The sequence below is a fragment of the Neovison vison genome, chromosome X, assembly GCF_020171115.1.
Source record: "Neovison vison isolate M4711 chromosome X, ASM_NN_V1, whole genome shotgun sequence".
NCBI classification, from domain to species: Eukaryota; Metazoa; Chordata; class Mammalia; order Carnivora; family Mustelidae; genus Neogale; species Neogale vison.
The window spans coordinates 88,823,459-88,830,893 of NC_058105.1; the positions used below are offsets into that span (position 1 = coordinate 88,823,459).

At 48.4% G+C, this 7,435-nt stretch overlaps 1 protein-coding gene across 3 annotated transcripts in view; it reads right to left on the minus strand.

The window, feature by feature from the left end:
- The window catches only part of PAGE4 (PAGE family member 4), a 143,160-nt gene extending 140,842 nt beyond the window's left edge, over window positions 1-2,318 (minus strand). For 2 of the 3 annotated variants that reach the window (XM_044235494.1, XM_044235490.1), the window contains exon 1: window positions 2,079-2,140. The gene's annotated coding sequence lies outside the window, so the exon portion shown is untranslated. Of the gene's footprint in view, window positions 1-2,078 lie in introns of all 3 variants that reach the window. The other variant, XM_044235495.1, reaches the window with a different exon arrangement.
- Between the last annotated feature and the right edge of the window lie 5,117 nt (window positions 2,319-7,435).

Below are 7,435 nucleotides of genomic sequence, written 5' to 3' on the forward strand. Positions count from 1 at the left end.
AATGTGGGGATTTCACTTTTTTTATTTTTAAAGATTTTATTTATTTATTTGACAGAGAGAGATACAGCAAGACAGGGAACACAAGCAGAGGGAGTTGGAGAGGGAGGAGCAGGCTTCCCACTGAGCAGGGAACCCAATGCAGGTCTCGATCCCAGGACCCTGAGATCATGACCTGAGCTGAAAGCAGACGCTTAGCCACTGAGCCACCAGCGCAGCAGTGTGGGGGTCTTAGAGCCATGTTAGAGTCCATAGGGCAGACAGTCGTAAGTAGAGGCAGTTACATAAATAATGGCTTTTCAGCAGTCATTCTGATACAGAAAGAGAGAGATCAGAGTGGAATTCTAAGAAAGAGCTAATGACAAGCACCACACTGGGGTCATGGCCCACAGCAGCTAGCCTGACCTGGTCTACTTCAAGGGCTGGAATGGTGAGGGGACCTGAGAGGAGAGTGAGTCAGCTCCAGACAAACTTCTTGCCCAAGTTCTTTGAGTTCTGACTCTTGTATTCCTAGGCAATTTCAGACAAGTAACAGATGTAAACAGACTCTCTTCCCAGTCTGCCCTTGTCCTAGAGAAATGAGCTTCTGGTAAACGACAGCATCCTGATTAAAACAAACAGGAGGCATTCAGAAATCTTGACAGAAAGAAAACAAAATTGTATACTGAAGGCTGGGTAAATGGAGCCCTTCCTCTGTGTGATGACCCATATTAACACAACCAAAGAAAGTTATCTGGAAGAATACTCTCTCTGTGAGTTATCAATTTGATCAAGAGTTCGGTTCATTCGCATATGCTCACGTACACTTTTAGAGTTTGCCTTTTTGTCCCATACTTTCACTTTACTTCTATTTCTGACTATATAGCCTCCCCCACTTTATTATGCATCACAAGAGGAAATGTTGGAAATATAATGTTGTGAACACAAGCGTTGCCTTTAGATAAAATTAATGTGGTAGGCAACGCTCTCAGGTCCCCTCCTTCTTCCGGAGCTTTATATTATCGCTCAATAAACTTTGCTGCCCACCAAAAAAAAAATAATAATATTTAGTTTTAAAACTAGATTGCAGGGATGCCTGGGTGGCTCAGTCGTTACACATCTGCCTTTGGCTCCAGCCATGATCCTAGGGTCCTGGGATCAAGTCCCCCACTGGGTTCCTTGCTCAGCGGGAGGCCTGCTTCTCCCTCTGTCTGCTGCTCCCCCTGCTTGTTCTCCCTCTCTCTCTGACAAATAAATAAATAAAATCTTTTTTAAAAATAGTACTGGATTGCAGTGTGGTTTCAAGCTAAACCTGGTTTCAGGTCCTTAACGTATTTCTGGAATTAACAGCAAAAGGAAAACCCACGTGGGGGGATATCCAATCCCGAAAGCACCAACTGCTGAGGGCCCGGGCTCCTCTAAGGAGCCCTGTTCTGTGGTCCTGGATAGTCGATCAGGCAGGATTTCTGCTTAATAAAGTGAGTTCTGTGAAATTTCCCTAAATCCCAAATCTGACGATGCAATTTTAGCAGTGGAGAGAACGAATGAATGGAAGCGCTGCAAGAAAAAGTGCGAGGGGACGCACACCTGCTGGGCTTGTGACTGAGCTTAGGATGAGCGGGGAACACACGAAGTCAACTCCCAACACCGTTGCACTAAGAGGCAGAGCATAGCTATGAGCCAGTAATCTCTGAATTTGGCTTCAGGAGTACCACCTTCAGTCCCTTTGACAAGTTAACACACTGATGCACGGAGACGGGATTCGAACTTGCTCACCATCACGAAAGCCCCACTACCATAGGCCTCGAACGCCTGTCAAGCACCCACCGCGCCTGCGCCCAGTGGAGCGGGGCGCGCGACCGGGGTGGGGCTGACGTCCCTTCCGCGCACCGGAGAACCGTGGGATTGGCGAAAGCTCGGGCTGACCAATGAGATCCCAAGACGAGCCTTGGGGCCCGCTCCCTTCTCCTGGGATCCAATCGCTAGGCCCTGCACGCGCAAGCCACCGATTCAAAGTCAAGGAACCAAGAAGGGCGGGGCCGAAGAAGCTGCGACGGAAGCCTGGGAAAGGTGGGGGTCTCGGTCGTATAACGGGTGCTTACCTGGGACTTGGCTGGGAACCGGGAGAATGAGCGTGGGCTGCGGACGGTCAAGGAAGTGCCACTCCTGCCTCCATCGGGGGCTTGTGCGCAATCCCCTTGTGCGGGGATGGTAGCAGCCCTTAGGGCCTCTCCAGCCCACACAATGGTTTGTTCCAGAATAGACGCCCCCTACCCAGTGGTACCTCCCAGATCTGACTGTTCCATCTCTACCTCCTGAAGGGGTATTACCTGGGAGGACGATTCCAACTTGGACTGTTCCTCCCTACCTCCTGTAGTCCCCCTAGTGGTGTGATCAATGAAGCTTCTTTGCAGATATCGCGTGAACCATCCTCCTCACCCCCCCCAACCCAGCCCCCCCGCTCTGCAGTGGACCCTTCCATTCCGGTCTCCCCGTGACACATACACACTGCCCACGGACGTCCCCAGATGGACCGTTCCCGGCCCTGACCCTGAAGATCTTGCAGAGACAAAGGCCAGGGAATCCAACCACCCGCCTCAAAGCTCCCACTCCAGGAGCGGGCTGAGGATGTTGGTAATTGTGGACAGCATTGTGGCAACATCTGTCAAGATAAAAACTGGAAACTTCCTCCACTGGAATGTCAGCTCCACCAAAGCACGAACGTGTGCCTTTTATCTCCTTGATGTCTCCCCAGCACCTAGAGCAGTGTCCATCAATTACTAGGCACTCTTTAGGTGCTCGTTGAATGAGTGACTCTTTTGACTCAGCAATTCTACTTATAAGATCGTGTGCCAAAGAAACACACATGTGCACACAGCTGCGTGTCCAAGTTTGGGGTGAACAAACTACCAGGAGAAAACACTAAATGACTATTTATAGCTAATGATTTGCAGAGTAGAATTAATGACTGGGGTTCATGTTATACCAGACCTGGACAGGATACAAAATGAATGGGCCCCTTTACCTGCAGGGATGAGGCGGAGCACCTTTTACAGAACACGCAGTTAACAGGGAACAGCAGGTAGAATGGGTGCACGCGTGCGGAGAGAAGTGTGCAGCTCCAAGAGGCTAGTGTCTGACACCTGTGGGAAGAATGGGGGCTGGGCTTTGTTGGCCTCAGTTCTGTCTCCACATTGCTCCCAGGGCTCTCCTAGATGAGTGGCCTTGGGGAGGACTAGCTCTGGCCTGGGACATGACAGGTTTCCTGCCCAAGGATGGGGACTTAGCTATAGGACCACACTTTAAGAAAGACAGAAGGAGGGGTGCCTGGGTGGCTCAGTGGGTTAAGCCTCTGCCTTCAGCTCAGGTCATGATCTCAGGGTCCTGGGATCAAGCCCCGCATTGGGCTCTCTGCTCCACAGGGAGCCTGCTTCTCCGTCTCTCTCTCTGCCTGCCTCTCTGCCTACTTGTGATCTCTCTCTGTCAAATAAATAAGTAAAATCTTTTTTAAAAAGCTGTAAGGAAATAACTTTGATGGGTAGTGCTGTTATCAGCTTTGCCTTCCTTTCCTTTGGGTCCCTTCTAAAATGTCCTTGGGCTGGACTTTTAATTCAATACTTCATTTTTTTTCACTACCAAGCATTTATTGAACGTTTATTATATGTCAGGATGTGTTCTAAACTCTTTATACATATTAACTCCTATTATACTCCTTACAACAACCTAATGAGGTAGATAGTGTTGTTTTCTCCATTTTACAAATGAGGCATCTGAGAAACAGAGAAGTTTAGCAACCTGCCAGAGGTCACACAGCTGGAAAATCATGGAGCCAGGATTCAAACCAAGACCATCTGGATCCAACGTTCCATTCTTAAACCTACATACTGCGGTGCCTTTCCATTTCTTTGTTGTGCTTGTACATATGTATGAGCCTTCTACGCTAGACTGGGACACCTGAGGTTTTGTGAGTGCCTGTGGTACTGCCAGATTTCCAGCAGTCAGGATCTACCTGATATTGTGTGGGCATCCCTGAGTAGATGCTCACTTGATGGCTAACCCCTCCTGCTTCCACCTTGAAGCAGACATCCAGAGTGCCTTCAGTGTGGGCACCATGGGGAGTGAGCCTCTGTGCACCTTGACACCAGGAAGAATGTTCCGGGCCCCTGAGAGAGGCTGAAGGACCAGGACCCCATTTGGACTAACAGTCAGGTCAAAGTTTCTATAAGTTCAAATAACTTTTTTTTAAAAAAAAGACATTATCTATTTATTGGTGAGAGAGAACATGAGCAGAGGGGAGAGGAAGAAGCAGGCTCCCCACTTGAGCATGGAGCCTGATGTGGGGCTCTATCCCAGGATCATGACCTGAGCTGAAGGCAGATGCTTAACTGACTGAGCCACCCAGGCACCCTGATCACTGCAGTAAGATTTGTTAAAATCTATCACCTCAAATAGTTACAATTTTTTCTTATGATGACAACTTTTTTTTAAAGATTTTATTTTTTCATTTAGTTGACAGAGAGACAGCGAGAGAGGGAACACAAGCAGGGGGAGTGGGAGAGGGAGAAGCAGGCTTCCTGCTGAACAGGGTGCCTGATGTGAGTCTCAACCCCAGGACCCTGGGATTATGACCTGAGCCGAAGGCCGATGATTAATGACTGAGTCACTGAGGTGCCCCATTATGATGAGAACATTTTTAAGACCTAATCTCTTGACAACTTTCAAATACATAGTATAGTATTATTAACTAGAATCACTATGCTGTACATTAGACCTCCAGAGCTTATTTATAACTGGAAGTTTGTATTTTGACCCCCTTTCCCCATTCCCCAGCCCCCCACCTCTGGCAACCACCAATTTGTTCTCTGTTTCTATGAGTTTGCTTTTTTTTTTTAAGAATCCACATATCAGTGAGATCATACAGTACTCTGTATAATAATAATTATTATTAATAATTAATATTAATAATTATTAATATAATTCTCTGTCTGACTTACTTCACCTAGCATATTGTCCTCAGGGGCCATCCATGTTACTGCAAATGGCAGGATTTCCCTCTTTATGGCTTATCCCAAGTACTTCATAGGTGCCTGCTCATTTAATCCTCACTAGGCCCCCTTAGAAGAAAACCCGGTCGCCCATGAGACCACTCGGGCCCAGACAAAGCAGGTAACAGACTTGGGTTGTCCGGCTGCCTTGGGGCACAGCTGGCCAGAGGCTAAAAAGCCCATAAGGACAGCCACAGGAACACTAATGTGGTCATGAGGCCCCAGTCCCTCCCAGGGACCCTTCTCTGTGCTCACTGCGCCAGCCCTGCACAGTGTCATCCTGCCTCCTGATGGGACACTCACTGCAGCTCCTCCTCTTAGAAAACCTTCCCTTTACCCTCAGCCCTGGGGAATTCATTGCCCAGGACTCCCTGTCTAGAGCTGGCAGACACGGGGTGTACCTGAGGCCCCGTGACTAGGGCTGGAGGAGGGGGGTAAAAAGGCTCCAGGGACAAGGGAAGAAGGGGACGCCTGGTGGCTTGCAAGTGGTGATTTGGGAAGAGATACGTTAAAGGGCCCAAAAATCCTGGTCCAGACATTTCTACCATTCACACTCTGCTGCTCACTCCCCACCCCAGATGCCCACAGGAAACTGTCACTCTCCATGGCTGCCTCCTGCTCACCCTCAACAATGGAGGCCATTTTAATGCAAGAGGGGTGGACAGGGCTGTGGATGGTTCTACACTGGTTACAGAGCTTTGTGTGAGGAATCCCACATGTGTGTCGAGGGTCGTAATCTCCTAAATGGTGTGGATACATAAGCCCTGAGTTATATAGATTAGACCACAAATATAAGACACCACATTCTGTGTTTGTGTGTGTGTGTGTGTGTGTGCGGGTGCACGCACGTGCACCCGCACACACACACACCAACATGTATGGGAAGGAGAGAGTCAGAGACACAAAGGGAGCCATGGCGCCAAATAGCCTCTCTGTAGGTCCAATATTGACAGAGGTCTGGCCGCTAGCGGACCCTAAAATCCATCCTACAGTTCTAGATCTGTAAAGGATCCACTTTAAGGAGGCCTCCCCCAATCCTTCCGGGGGTCATGGTCGTTAACTTGAGGCAGTGGTTAAATGCGTGGAGGATGGACAAAGCCTGATTTCTAACCCTGACTCCTCCACTACTCCCTGTCTGCATGCCATTGGGCAAATCCAAGAACCTTGCTAAGTCTCAGACTCTCACTTGGAAAATGCGGCTGGGGGCAGCTCTAATCCACACAAAGCTCAGGGTAAATGGTAACTGTAATTATCAACACTGACTATCAACTCGTAGTGTTACTAGTATTCCTAGGGGTCCTCGACTGTTGCTGCACTTTTCTCCTTTGTGAGACATGGACCTTGCTACTCTCTGAGAAGCAAGCCAAATCTCTTCACCTCTGTGGACCAGTCTGGGGACACTGACAGCCACTGTAAGGGTTACTAGAGGGAAAGGAGGTGTGGTACACAGAATACTAACCACCCCCCCCAAAGATGCTCACATCCTAATCCCCAGAGCCGGTGAAGACGTCATCTCACATGGCCAAAGGGACTTTGCAGGTGGGATTAAATAAAGCATCAAAGTGGGGGAAATTATCCTGGATTATTTGGGGGTCCCCAGTGTAATCACAAGAGTCTTTTTAAGTGAAAGAAGGAGGCAAGAGAGTCCGTGTCCATATGACCATCATCGGGGTCATAATAAAATTTTAACAAATTCAAAACAACTGAAAAAAGGCATAGTATGTTCTCTAGCCATAATGGAGCTGAACTAGAAATTGATGACAGAAAAATAACAGACTACTCCTCAAATGTTTGACAGTTAAAGACACGTATACATAACCTACGGGTGCGTGAAAGTAAGTTGCTAAGCAAATTAGAAAATATTTTGGGGGCACCTGGGTGGCTCAGTTGGTTAAGTGTCTGCCTTCGGCTCAGGTCATGATCCCAAGGTTCTGGGATTGAGCCCCGCCTCGGGCTCCCTGCTTAGTGGAGAGCCTGCTTCTCCCTCTTCCCTCCACCCCAAGCGCGCTCGCTCTCTCTCTCTCTCAGATAAAGAAAATCTTATCTTTCAAAAAGGATTTTAAAACTGGAGAAAGGGCATCTGGGTGGCTCAGTCGGTTGGGCATCTGCCTTTGGCATGGGTCATGATCCCAGGGTCCTGGGATCAAGCCCCGAATTGTGCTTCCTGCTCAGTGGGGAACCTATTTCCTCCTCTCTCTCTGCCTGCCACTGTGCCTACTTGTGCTCTCTGTATCTCTGTCAAATAAATCAATAAAATATTTTTTAAAAAGCTGGGGGAAACTTAACAAGGTCTCTTCTTTCAGATTCTTCTCAGCATCCTTGTGTCTTCAGAGAGAAGGATGCTCTTTTCCTCTGAGTATTGGGTGGCAGGGGGCACCTCTCACATGAGAGTCTCATGATCTGTTTCAGGGGAA